Source organism: Bos mutus, chromosome 1, assembly GCF_027580195.1.
Source record: "Bos mutus isolate GX-2022 chromosome 1, NWIPB_WYAK_1.1, whole genome shotgun sequence".
NCBI classification, from domain to species: domain Eukaryota; kingdom Metazoa; phylum Chordata; class Mammalia; order Artiodactyla; family Bovidae; genus Bos; species Bos mutus.
This window is the reverse complement of record NC_091617.1, coordinates 123,749,508-123,764,467: the sequence shown is the minus strand read 5'-3', so window position 1 is coordinate 123,764,467 and position 14,960 is coordinate 123,749,508. Positions and strand designations below refer to the sequence as shown.

At 36.7% G+C, this 14,960-nt stretch overlaps 1 long non-coding RNA gene across 5 annotated transcripts in view; it reads right to left on the bottom strand.

Annotated features, from left to right (window-relative positions):
- LOC106701264 (uncharacterized) overlaps nt 1-14,960 on the bottom strand; it is a 54,259-nt gene that overhangs the window by 13,311 nt on the left and 25,988 nt on the right. For 4 of the 5 annotated variants that reach the window (XR_011465012.1, XR_011465009.1, XR_011465010.1 and 1 more), the window contains one exon: nt 1,523-1,624. The exons of the other annotated variant lie outside the window; for it this stretch is intronic. This is a non-coding gene — a long non-coding RNA (uncharacterized lncRNA). The remainder of the gene's footprint in view (nt 1-1,522; nt 1,625-14,960) is intronic. 5 annotated transcript variants of the gene reach the window in all.

The following is a 14,960-nucleotide window of genomic DNA, read 5'->3' as shown; positions in this document are numbered from 1 at the left end:
TTACAGTATAAGTATTATATGTGTTTACATTAGTGATTATTGTTGTTGTTAAGTTGTTAAGTAGTGTCTGACTCTTTGAGGCCCCGTGGATTGTAGTATGCCAGGTTCCTCTGTCCTCCTCTATCTCCCAGACTTGCTCATATTCATGTCCATTGAGTCAGTGATGCTATCTAACCATCTTATCCTCTGCCACCCTTTTCTCCTTTTGCCTTCAATCTTTCCTGTCATCAGGATCTTTTCCAATGAATCAGCTGTTCGCATCAGGTGGCCAAAGTACTGAAGCTTCAGCTCCAGCAACAGTCCTTACCAATGAATATTCAAGGTTGATTTCCTTTAGGATTGACTGGTTTGATCTCCTTGCAGTTCAAGGGACTCTCAAGAGTCTTCTCTGGCACTGCAGTTCAAAAGCATCAATTCTTCCAGTGCTCAGCCTTCTTCATCTCACATCCATTCATGACTACTGGAAAAACCACAGCTTTGACTCTATGGACCTTTATTGGCAAAGTGATGTCTCTGCTTTTCAATATGCTATCTAGGTTTGTCATAGCTTTCCTTCCAAGGAGCAAGTGTCTTTTAATATCATGGCTGCAGTCACTGTCTGCAGTGGTTTCAGAGCCCAGGAAAATAAAATCTGTCACTGTTTCCAATTTCTATTTGCCATGAAGTGATGGGACTGGGTGCCATAGTCTTTGTTTTTTGAATGTTGAGTTTCAAGCCAGGTTTTCACTCTCCTCTCTCAACCTCATCAAGAGTCTCTTTAGTTCCTCTTCACTTTTTGCCACAGGAATGGTATCATCTGCATATCTGCAGTGCTGCTATTTCTCCCACCAATCTTGATTCCAGCTTGCGATTTATCCAGCCTGGCATTTCTCATGATGTACTCTGCATAGAAGTTAAATAAGCAGGGTGACAATATACAGCCTTGATGTACTCCTTTCCCAATTTTGAACCAGTCCATTGTTCCATGTTCGGTTCTAACTGTTGCTTCTTGACTTGCATATAGATTTCTCAGGAGACAGGTAAGGTGGTCTGGTACTCCCATCACTTCAGGAGTTTTCCACAATTTGTTGTGATTCACAACAGTCAAAGACTTTAGTGTAGCCAATGAAGCAGATGTTTTTTTCTGAAATATATTACTAAAAGCTTTTTAAAGGAAGTTAATTTTAATTCATCATCAAAAAAGCTATTATTGTTCAGCTTTTAGAGTATGGAAATAGTTGTATTAAATAGCAATAGGATTCATTCCCATTTATACCCCAGATACCTGGACCTATGAATACTGTCTATGGAAGAAACAATACCATGTATTGGATGCTGATTTAGACATAAACAGTCTCCTGAATGGAGAAGGCAATGGCACCCCACTCCAGTACTCTTGCCTGGAAAATCCCATGGACGGAGGAGCCTGGAAGGCTGCAGTCCATGGGGTCGCTAAGAGTCGGATACAACTGAGCGTCTTCACTTTCACTTTTTACTTTCATGCATTGGAGAAGGAAATGGCAACCCACTCCAGTGTTCTTACCTGGAGAATCCCAGGGACAGGGGAGCCTCGTGGGCTGCCATCTATGGGGTTGCACAGAGTTGGACACGACTGAAGCGACTTAGCAGCAGCAGCAGCAGTCTCCTGAAGAATATGGAAGTGGCATCATTTATTATTACTCATATTGATCCACTAGCAAAATTTTTGTTCCCTGTACCTACAACCTTATCTTCTAATCTACAGGTCTGAGTTTTAAATGGAGGAATGCTTCCAACAGGAGACACAGTTAGAACACTACATGAAGACAGAGAACGGGAGTAACAAATAGACAAGCCAAAGAATGCCAAAAACTGCTGCAAACTACCAGAAGCTAGGAGGCAAGGGGGGGATCTCCCTGTATGTTTCAGAGAGAGTATAGCCCTGCAGACACCTTGATTTTGGGCTTCTAGCTTCTAGAGCTGTGATCCAATAGATTTTTGGGGTAATTTTTTTTAAGCCACCTAGTTTATGGTACTTTATTATGGCAGCCTTAGAAAAGTGAGACAGCCACTTTTAATAAATCTTCTAGATTTAACAAGGCACAGCACTTTAGAAAGATTTACTATTTTCTAGGAACTATTGGCTAAGGGGTTGTGTCTCCTATCTTTCTGAAGCAGTTAAGAAGGAACAAGAAGGTAAATTGAATCCGGTAGTACAACTCTTAAGTGAAAAAAAAAATGTTTATGCTCGCCACAATAAAGCACGCTTTGTGTTTTTCACTTTAAGACAACATTAGGAGATTCTAGATACTGCCAAGTAGACTTGGAGAATACGAGCCAGCTTTATAAGTAACAGAGGATGATTTAACATCCAGTGATGTACTTTTAAACTTCATGCAAGCCAAGGGTCAAAAGACAGGAGAGGTCATTTATGCTGCCCAAACTCCTAGAGCAATATTTGATTTGGGCCAAAGAATACAGACACTTCAGAAAGATGGGGGGAGGAGGACAGGGAAACTTTAAATAATACCATAAGGAAACTTTTAAAGGAGTATAACATCCATCATTTTGTCAACAGTGATTTGGTTAAGGCTGAGAATTTAGAACAGTTCAATAGGACTTTGAAATCTAAAATGTGGTGTTACTTTGTTGCTCAAAACCCATTTAATACATTGATATAATTCATCACTTTATCACTAGTTACAACCACCAGAAAATCTACCAAAAAATCTATAAATGTCATAGTTAGGAATTCTTTAAAACTTTAAGAGGAAAAAACAGGAAATTCCATTTTGTGAGAGAGAAAATCATGGTGTCTGGTTAAAAGATTTGAAAAGTGGTTCCAGGAGATAGTAACAAGAAAGATATATTCAGTAACAAAAGTGGTAATCAGAAGTTAGCAACTAATTTTTAATGTAAAAGATCATAATTAGGCAGAAATAAGCTGCTGCTGCTACTGCTGCTAAGTCACTTCAGTCGTGTCTGACTCTGTGTGACCCCATAGACGGCAGCCCACCAGGCTCCCCCATCCCTGGGATTCTCCAGGCAAGAACACTGGAGTGGGTTGCCATTTCCTTCTCCAGTGCATGAAAGTGAAAAGTGAAAGTGAAGTCGCTCAGTCGTGTCCGACTCTTAGCGACCCCATGGACTTCAGCCTTCCAGGCTCCTCCATCCATGGGATTTTCCAGGCAGGAGAACTGGAGTGGGGTGTCATTGCCTTCTCTGAAATAAGCTGCAGGAAGAACCAAAAATCATAACCAAATGTCAAGAGTAAGTACACAATATAAAAAAAGAAATTAGACAAAGGGACATGATGGGGATTAGATCGTTCTCATGAAAGTGTTGGGCTGCCTTGAAAATATTAATAGTTGGAGAAGGCTTTGATGATTCAGAAACTTTACATGGTGGAAAATAGGTGAGTAAAATGCTTTTTATACATATGGGGAAATGGCAGGGGGAAGGGATGCATTGGGAATTTGGGATTAAGAGATGCACACTATTACATATAAAATAGATAAACAATGGTCTACTGTGTCACAGGGATCTATATTCAGTATTTGGTAGTAACATATAATGGAAAAGAATCTGAAAAAAGTATATATATTATATATGTATGTGTGTGTGTGTTAGTTGTTCAGTCATGTCTGACTCTTTTCAACCCCATGGACTGTAGCCCACCAGGTGCCTCTGTCCATGGGATTCTCCAGGCAAGAAAACTGGAGTGGGTTGCCATTTCTTTCTCTAATTATATATGTATATGTAATATGTATACATATATATGTGTAACAGACTTACTTCATCATATACCTGAAACATTGTAAATCAACTATACTTCCATTAAAAAAAAAAAACCAAAAACTGTTTTTATATTACACTACTGAGCAATATTTCAATGTTACTTTCCCGTGAAGCTTAAGGATGTCTGATAGTTGGGATTTAAGCAGATCAAGGCCCCAGAACTAGGAAATCACTTCCAAAGATGCTATCTTCTGGTGTGGAAGACCATGTTTTCTAGAAGAATAAGTATAAACTATCTTCTATAAATACTTTTATTTAGAAAATAGTAAATTAATTCAGGCCAGCTTCTATGAACCTCTCAGAATTTTATGCTGGATCTTTTGCTGCTAGCTAGCCAAGAGAAAAAGTGAGAAGACCACATGAAACATTTTACTGTCAACCCTGGAAGAGGATGTATCTCATCTATCACACTACATTGTCTAGAATCCAGTCACAAGACTGTATTCATACCGTAGTCTGGGCCAGGAAATTTAGTCTTCCTATGTGGAAAGAGAAATGGGATTGATTACCACCTAACAATTTCTATAAAAAATAAAACTAACACATACAAACATGCACAAATATCACCTATTTTTGTTGTATTGGCATCTACATGTATGTCTGTGCCCAGCTATTAATTTTCACCCTTTCTGGATTAGATTGACTTTAGATTAATCTCTGGAACCTACAATTTATATTTGGGTTTAGCTCCATGATTTGATGTAAGAGATTCTTCTTTCAGTAGGTGAGTTTATTCTTTCTAAATTCATTGATCTGATAGATATGTTTGTTCTTTGTTTTGTCAAATTGTTTTGTTTTCTTATTTTAACTTTTTACTGTTTACTCTAAGGTTTTGTTTTGTCTTTGGTTTAGTTTTAAGCTTATTTTCTTCCTAATGATTTCAGTGGCTTTATTTCTAATGTTAATATAATTTATCCTCTGATTTTTATAGGCTTGAAAACTATCTCTTGGCTTTAAATATATATAATAATTCGATTTTTTATTAAATTCTTCTGATGTTCTTTCTTTTCCTGAGAAAAAAGTAAATAATATTGCATCATCTTCTAGCACTGATTGTTAACTGGGATGAATTTCTATATAATGTTTCTTTATTTTTGGAATAAGATAAATTTTTAGACTGTGTATTGACATTGTCTTATTTGCAAAAATGTGTTCTACAACAGGATGTTGTTTTAACTGCTAAATACTTTTCCAAATTTGTACTGTGTCACAATCTCCAGCAGTGTATGAGTTTCTGTTGTTCCACATCTGTACCAACTCTTGTTATTTCTAGTTATTTTAATCTTAGCCATATGAAAACATGTGTAGTAATAACTCATTTGCATTTCAGTTTGTATTTTTCTGACAACTTTTGATACTGAACATTCTTTCATGCGTTCAATGACTACTCATATTTTATATATTATGTATATACCTATAGTTTTATATAAAATATATTTATAATATAAATATGTGTATTACACATGTATAATTATATGCACACACATATATATACATATGAAATTTAATAACATTTTATCCCAATGTATGGCTTGCCTTTTCATTTTCCTAATGGTGTGTATTAAACAGCAGAAGTTATTCTGAGAAAGAATAATAAAGTGGGAGGTATCACTTCCTGATTTCAAGCTATGCTATAAAGCTTAAGTAAGTAAAATAGTATGATACTGGCATAAAAATGACACACTTATCAGAGGAACAGAATTGAGAGACCAGAAATAAATCTGTGTATATATGGCAACAAATATTTGACAAGGGAGTCAAGAATACTCAATGGAGAAGACAGTCTTTTCAATAATAGGTGCTGGGAAAATTGGATATTCACAAGTAAAAAGAACTAAATTAGACCCCTCTCTTACAGCTCACAAAAATTAACTCAAAATGGACCAAAGACTTCAATATAAGACCAGAATCCATGTAACTTCTAGAAAAAAACATTAAAAAAAAAATTCTTGAAATAGATCCTTGGCAAAAATTTTTCGGATGTGACATGTAAAGCCTGCTCATGTGTGCTCAGTCATGTCTGACCCTTGGCGATCCCATGGATTGCAGCCCACAAGGCTTCTCTGTCCATGGAATTTTCCAGGCGATAATATTAGAGTGGGTTGCCATTTCCTACTCTAGGGGATTTTCCCACCCCAGGGATTGAAACTGTGTCTCCTGTGTCTTCTGCATTAGCAGGTAGATTCTTTACCACTGCACTACCTTAGAAGTATCTAAAGCACAAGCAACAAAATCAAAGATAAATAAGAGGGTACATCACTAAAAAGCTTCTGTGTGGTAAAAGAAATGATCAACAAAGTGCAAGGACAGCCTATAGAATGGGGAAAAATATTTGCAAACTGGATATTTGATAAGGGGCTAATATCCAAAATACTTTAAAAACTCATACAATTCAATGAAAAAAAGCAAATAATTCAATAAAAAATGGTCAACAGATCAGAATAGACACTTTTCTAAAGAAGATTTACAAATGGCCAACAGGTACATGTAAAGGTGCTCAACATCGCTAATTATTAGGGAAATGCAAATCAAAACCAAAAATAATATGTCAGGCCTGTTAGAATGACTATCATCAAAAAAGATAACAAATGCTGGTGAGGATGCAGAGAAAAAGAAACCCATGTGCACTATTAGAGGGATTGTAAACTGGTACAGCCACTATGGAAAACAGTATAGAGGATCCTTCAAAAATTAAAAATAGTATAGCACTATTATATGATCTTTCCATGGGGATGGTCTTGATCCCTGTCTCCTGTACAATGTCACGAACTTCAGTCCATAGTTCGTCAGGCACTCTATCTATCAGATATAGTCCCTTAAATCTATTTCTCACTTCCACTGTATAATCATAAGGGATTTGATTTAGGTCATACCTGAATGGTCTAGTAGTTTTCCCTACTTTCTTCGATTTCAGTCTGAATTTGTCAATAAGGAGTTCATGATCTGAGCCACAGCCAGCTCCTGGTCTTGTTTTTGCTGACTATATAGAGCTTCTCCATCTTTGGCTGCAAAGAATATAATCAATCTGATTTTGCTGTTGGCCATCTGGTGATGTCCATGTGTAGAGTCTTCTCTTGTGTTGTTGGAAGGGGGTGTTTGCTATGACCAGTGTGTTCTCTTGGCAAAACTCCATTAGCCTTTGCCCTGCTTCATTCCGTATTCCAAGGCCAAATTTGCCTGTTACTCCAGGTGTTTCTTGACTTCCTATTTTTGCATTCCAGTCCCTTATAATGAAAAGGACATCTTTTTTGGGTGTTAGTTCTAAAAGGTCTTGTAGGTCTTCATACAACCGTTCAACTTCAACTTCTTCAGCATTACTGGTTGGGGCACAGACTTGGATTACTGTAATATTGAATGGTTTGCCTTGGAAATGAACAGAGATCATTCTGTCATTTTTGAGATTGCATCCAAGTACTGCATTTTGGACTCTTTTGTTGACCATGATGGCTACTCCATTTCTTCTAAGGGATTCCTGTCCACGGTAGTAGATACAATGGTCATCTGAGTTAAATTCACCCATTCCAGTCCATTTGAGTTCACTGATTTCTAGAATGTCGATGTTTACTCTTGCCATCTCCTGTTTGACCACTTTCAATTTGCCTTGATTCGTGGACTTAACATTCCAGGTTCCTATCCAACATTGCTCTTTACAGCATTGGACCTTGCTTCTATCACCAGTCACATTCACAACTGGGTATTGTTTTTGCTTTGGCTCCATCCCTTCATTCTTTTTGGAGTTATTTCTCCACTGATCTCCAGTAGCATACTGGGCATCTACCTACCTGGGGAGTTCCTCTTTCAGTATCCTATCATTTTGCCTTTTCATACTGTTCATACTGGTTTTTTCTGGGGGGGGGGGGGTCCCGGGGCTCCAAAATCACTGCAGATGTTGATTGCAGTCATGAAATTAAAAGACACTCCTTGGAAGGAAAGTTATGACCAACCTAGTTAGCATATTCAAAAGCAGAGACATTACTTTGCCAACAAAGGTCCGTCTAGTCAAGGCTATGGTTTTTCCAGTGGTCATGTATGGATGTGAGAGTTGGACTGTGAAGAAAGCTGAGTGCCGAAGAATTGATGCTTTTGAACTGTGGTGTTGGAGAAAACTCTTGAGAGTCCCATGGACTGCAAGGAGATCCAATCGGTCCATTCTAAAGGAGATCAGTCCTGGGTGTTCTTTGGAAGGACTGATGCTAAAGCTGAAACTCCAGTACTTTGGCCACCTCATGCGAAGAGTTGATTCATTGGAAAAGACCCTGATGCTGGGAGGGATTGGGAGCAGGAGGCAAAGGGGACGACAGAGGATGAGATGGCTGGATGGCATCACTGACTCAGACATGAGTTTGAGTGAACTCTGGGAGTTGGTGATGGACAGAGGGGCCTGGTGTGCTGCAATTCATGGGGTCACAAAGAGTCCGACAAGACTAAGCAATTGAACTGAACTGAACTGATCATATGATCTAGTGATTCCACTTCTGGAAATACATCCAAAGGAAATGAAAATGTTAATTCTAAAAGATATATGCACCCTGATGTTCAGAGAAACATTATTTACAATAGCTAAGACATGATAGGGGTTTCCCTGGTGGCTCAGATGTTAAAATATCTGCCTGCAACATGAAACACAGTTTTGATCCCTGGGTCAAGAAGATCCCCTGGAGAGGGGAATGGCTACCTACTCCAATAGTCTTTCCTGGAGAATTCCATGGACAGAGGATCCTGGCGAGCTACAGTCCATAGGGTCACAAAGAGTCAGACATGATAACCACCAAAGCGTCCACTGACAGATGAATGGATAAAGAAGTTATGAAGTTATATATATATATGATATGTATGTATGTGCATGATGGAATATTTTTTCACCCATTAAAAAAAAGGAAATCCTGCCATTTGCAGCAACATGGATGGACCTTGAGAGCATTTATACTAAGTAAAATAATTCAGACAGAGAAAGACAAATACTGTACGATCTTATTTATATATAGAACCAAAAAAAAAAAAAAAAAAACAAACAAACCCAAATTCATAGTAAAAGAGATCAAATCTATGGTTACCAAAGGAGTGTGTGGTGGGGGGTAATTGGATGTTAGCAGTCAAGATACAAACTTTCAGTTATAAGATAGGTAAGTACTAGGGACATAATACTTAGGACAATTGCACTCATCTCCCATGCTAGTAAGGTCATGGTTAAAACCTTGCATGCTTGGGTTCAGCATTATATGAACCAAGAACTTCCAGATGTCCTAGCAAGCTAGGTTTGGAAAAGGAAGAGGAAGCAGAGATCAAAATGCCAACATTCACTGGATCACAGAGAAAGCAAGGAAATTTCAGAAAAATATCTACCTCTATTTCACTGACTTCACTAAAGCCTTTGACTGTGTGGATCATAATAAACTGTGGAAAGCTCTTAAAGAAATGGGCATACCAGACCATCTCACCTGTCTCCTGAGAAACTTGTAGGTCAAGAAGCAACAGTTAGAACCCTGTATGGAACAACTGATTGGCTCAAGATTGAGAGGAGTACAACAGGGCTGTCTGCTCTCACCCTGTTTGTTTAACCTATATGTGGAGCACATCATGAGAGATGCCAGGCTGGATGAGTTACAAGCTGGAATCAAGATAGGTGAGAGAAACATCAACAACCTCAGATACATGGATGATACTATTCTAATGGCAGAAAGCAAAGAGGAACTAAAGAGCCTCTTGATGAATGTGAAGGAGGAGAGTGAAAGAGCCAGCTTAAAATTTAAAAAATAAATAAATAAAAAATCATGGCATCTGGCCCCATTACTTCATGGCAAATAGAGGGGAAAAGGTGGAAATAGTGACAGATTTACTCTCTCGGGCTCTAAGATCACTGCGGATGGTGACTGCAGCCATGAAATCAAAAGATGATTTACTTTTTGGTAGGAAAGCTATGACAAACATAGACAGTGTGTTGACAAAGAGACATTACTTTGTCAACAAAGGTTTGTATAGTCAAGGCTATGGTCTTCCCAGTGGTCATGTATAATTGTGAGAGCTGGACCGTAAAGAAGGTAGAATGCCAAAGAATCAATGCCTTTGAACTGTCATGCTGGGGAAGACTCCTGACAGTCCCTTGCACAGCAAGTAGATCAAACCAGTTAATCTTAAGGGAAATCAACCCTGAATACTCATTGGAAGGACTGACACTGAAGCTGCAGCTCCAGTATTTTGGTCATCTGATGTGAAAAGTCTCTGATGCTGAGAAAGATTGAGGGCGGAAGGAGAAGAGGGTGTCAGAGGATGAGATGACTGAATGGCATCACTGATGCAATGGACATGAATCTGGACAAACTTCAGGAGATGGTGAGGGACAGAGAGGCCTGGTGTGCTTCAGTCCATGGGGTGGCAAAAGAGCTGGACATGACTGGGCGACCGAACAACAAGGGACATAATACACAATATGATGACTGTGGTTAACATTGCTATATGGCCATTTGAAGGTTGTTGAGAGTAAATCCTAAGAATTTTTGTCACACAAACATGCACAATTTTTTCCCTTTTTTATATCTATACAAGTTGATGAATGTTAACTAAATTCATTATTATAATCATTTCACAAATATTAAGTCAAACATTACACTGTACACCTTAAACTGATACAGTGCTGTATGTCCATTATATATCAATAAACTGGAAAAAAGATACATTTGCAAAACCTAAAAACAATAATAACTCATTTATTAAAACCACTCCAAAAGAAACCAAGACTGTGACTGTGTCATAATAAAAAAACATTTTAATACAGGTTTACACCTAGAAAATGGATAATAAAACAATTCTGAGTGGGAAGCTCAGAAGAAAAGAAAAGGGGCAGTTATCACCATAAGATTTTTGAGTATCTCTACAGCTGCTTCAAGCAAGAAAAAAACATCAAGCAAGGAAAAACAATTAAGTAAGAATAAACTGGGTGAACATTGTAAACCAACAGCTAGTAATTTAGAAGAAACTGGAAAAGAGAGAATGAGTAGGAAAGTCAGAATCAGAAAATAAATGTAAAAAAAATTAGTAGATTTCAAAGTAGTTTAAGACATATAGCTTGCTCTCATATTCTACCTTGGGATGAAGTGTGGTCTTACCCTGCCAAGTAGAGTTTTAAAAGCTGCAGTAATTTCCTGACATTGAGCATTACTTCAAGCTGTTAATGGAGTCAGGATGTTCTCCTCATTCATGCCTGCAATTTATCTTCAAAAAATTATACTTCAGATCCCACATGCCCACTTTCAATAATCTTTGTATCCAGTTCCCCAGTTTCTTTAATTGCTTACCTCATAAAATACTTTTTAATATTTTATTAAATAATTTATTAAACTATAAAATTTATAATAAAAGCATTTTAAAAAGAAAAAGAGTTAATTTTGATAAAATGATCTTTTTTTTTTTTTTTTCCTTTTTGGCCACACAGCATGAGAGCGCTTAGTTCCCTGACTAGGGATTGAACCCAGGGCCACAGCAGTGAAAGCGCCCAATCCTAATAACTGGACTACTAGGGGATTCCCCAAATTTATCAATTTTTAAAATTTGATACCATGGGGAGAACTTCTGTTGTTTTAGCTCAAAAACTTTTTTCTACTCCAACTCTATGGAGATTTTCTCCTAGGTTTTCTTCCAGAAGTTCTGTGATGCTTTAACTGTTATGGTAGATCAATGACCCATTTAAAATTAAATATCTATAGTTTTTGAAAATTAAATTAATTTTGTATTCCTAGAATAAATTCCACTTAGTAATGATGTATTATTTTTGTATATTGCTGGATTTGATATAAATGTTTGCATCTGTGTTCTAAGTGATATTGGTCTGTAGTTCTATTTACTTATAATGTTTCTATCTGGTTTTTGGGTATTAGAATAGTGTTGGCATCATAAAATGAATTGGAAGTGTTTATTACCACTATTTTCTGCAGAAGTCTGTATACGATTAGTGATGTCCTCCTTTTAATATTTGTTGGGATATACCAGTCCAACAGCATGGGACTGGTATTTTCTTTGTGTAAAGTTTAAAATAATCAATTTCATGTTTTAAATATGGGAAACGGACATTTTTTTCCCCCTGTGCTAATCTTGTTAATTTAGCCTTTCAGGAGGAAATTTTCTATTGCTATTTTATATAAATAGTCATAGATTTCAACAAAACATGTCTTTATTACTCTTTTAATGTATGTAAGCCCCATAGAGTTTTGTCCTCTTTCATTCCTGTCTTTGGCAATTTTTGTTTTCCTTCATTTTTTCTGATAAGTCTGGAAAGAAGTTTATCAATTTTATTGACCTTTTCAAAGAACCAGTTCTTTGTTCAATGGATTTTCTCTATTGTTTATTTTCTATTTATTATTCCAGTCCTTATTCCATTCCTCCTACTTATGTTGGGTTTAATTTCTTTAACTTTTTAAAATAGAGGCTTATCCTTGGTTTTTAAATGTTTCCTCTTTTCTAACATTAGCACTTAACGGTACAGATTTCCCTGTAAGTTATTTTAGGTGCACCCTACAAATTTTGATGTGTTTGTTTTTTTTTTATAGTTCAAAGATAATTTAATTTCATTCAGCTCAACATTTTTTTCTAATTTACCATGTTATTTATTCATCAGATCATGGTTTATGTAGAACGATGTAATTTAATTCTCAATATTTAGGAATTTACTTCTGGATACATTTTGCCTGCTTTCTAAATTAATTTAATTGTGTCCATAAATTACATGCCATATGACTTTGATTATTTCACATTTATTGGAACTTCTTTTGTGACTCAACATATGACCTATCTTGAGGAACATTTCTTGTGCATTCAAAAATAAGATATATCTTATGTTGGGCATAATTTTCTATAATTTTAGTTAGGACAATCAGGGTGATATTGTTATTCATGTCTTCTATAATCTTAGATAAATTTTCTGTCAAATTATTTGATCAATTAGTAAATTGTGTTGAAATGTTCAGCAACATTTGTGGATTAATTTATTTTTCCTTTCAGTTCTCTTAGCTTTCGCTTTCTATCTTTTGAAGCTCTGTTATTAGACACATATATATTTAAAATTATGTTCTCTTAATTAAATGATTCTTTAATTATTTTGAGATGGCATCATTTACTTCAGTAATATTGTTTGACCTGAAGTTTATTTTGTCCTTTATTAATACAGCCATTTTATCTTTTTTATGACTAAAGATCTATCATTGTCTTTATATTTAAATGGTTACTGACAAACAACTAATCTCAAAAATATACAAGCAACTCCTGCAGCTCAATTCCAGAAAAATAAATGAACAAATCAAAAAATGGGCCAAAGAACTAAATAGACATTTCTCCAAAGAAGACATACAGATGGCTAACAAACATATGAAAAGATGCTCAACATCACTCATTATCAGAGAAATGCAAATCAAAACCACAATGAAGTACCATTTCATGCCAGTGAGAATGGCTGCTATCCAAAAGTCTACAAGCAATAAATGCTGGAGAGGGTATGGAGAAAAGGGAGCCCTCTTACACTGTTGCTGGGAATGCAAACTAGTACAGCCACTATGGAGAACAGTGTGGAGACTCCTTAAAAAACTGAAAATAGAACTGTCATACGACCCAGCAATCCCACTGCTGAGCATACACACCAAGGAAACCAGAATTGAAAGAGACACATGTACCCCAATGTTCATTGCAGCACTGTTTATAATAGCCAGGGCATGGAAGCAACCTAGACGTCCATCAGTAGACGAATGGATAAGAAAGCAGTGGTACATATACACAATGGAGTATTATTCAGCCATTAAAAAGAATACATTTGAATCAGTTCTAATGAGGTGGATGAAACTGGAGCCTATCATACAGAGTGAGGTAAGCCAGAAAGAAAAACACCAATACAGTATACTAATGCATATATATGGAATTTAGAAAGATGGTAACAATAACCCTGTATACAAGATAGCAAAAGAGACACAGATGTTTAGAACAGTCTTTTGGACTCTGTGGGAGGGGGGGAGATGATTTGGGAGAATGGCATTGAAACATGTATAATATCATATAAGAAATGAATCACCTGTCCAGGTTCGATGCAGGATACATAATGCTTGGGGCTGGTGCACTGGGATGACCCAGAGGGATGGTATGGGGAGGGAGGTGGAAGGGGGGTTCAGGATCGGGAACACGTGTACACCCGTGGCAGATTCATGTTGATGTATGGCAAAACCAATACAATATTGTAAAGTAATTAGCCTCTAATTAAAATAAATTTAAATTAAAAAAAATAAATGGTTATTGAGGAAACTTATAAAGTTTGGCCTTGCTTTTTCATCTAGTCTGAAAATCTCTGCATTTTGATGGATTGTTAGAATATTTGTATAGATCCAGATTTCCACCCGGTATTATTTTTGGTGGGGGGAGCTTCCTGGGTGGCTCAGTTGTAAAGAATCCAACCACTAATGCAGAATACACAGGAGACTTGGCTTCAATTCCTGGTCAGGAAGATCCCCCCGGGGAAGGAAATGGCAACCCACTCTAGTATTCTGCCTGGAAAATCGAATGAACAGAGGAGCCTGATGGGCTACAGTCCATAGGGTTGCAAACAGTCAGACACAACTTAGCAACTGAACAGCAGAATAGCAGCATTATTGCTATATAGCCAATAATTTGGCCAATAGCCAAATTAATTTCCTTATCATTGTAGTGCTTCACTGTTAATGACATATTTTCTTAGTTTTGTCTGAAAATGTCTTTATTTTGCCTTTATATTTGAAGGATATTTGAACTAGATATGGAATTTGATTAATAGTTTCCTTTTTTTTTTCCTTTCAGTCCTTTGAAGATGTGTTTCCATCACCCTCAAGCTGACAGTATTTTTAAAGAAAAACCAATTCTAACTCATCTCATTAATTCCAAAGCATACAACATGCCTTTATTTCCCCTTTGGTTAATTTAAATTTTTGTCTTTATCACTGATTTTCAACAGTTTGATTTTATGTCCCTTGGTATAGTTTTCTTGAGCTTGCTCTCCTTGGGACTTACTGAGCTTTGTGGGGTTGTGAGTTGATAATTTCCTTGAAGTCTGAAAAATATTTGACCATTATTTTATCAAATATATTTCTGTTCCCCTCCTTTGAAACACCATTTGTACTTAAGCTGGATCACTTGATATTGTCTCATAGCTCACAGAGTGAATGTTTTCATTTATACTCAGACCTTTTGCTTTCTATATT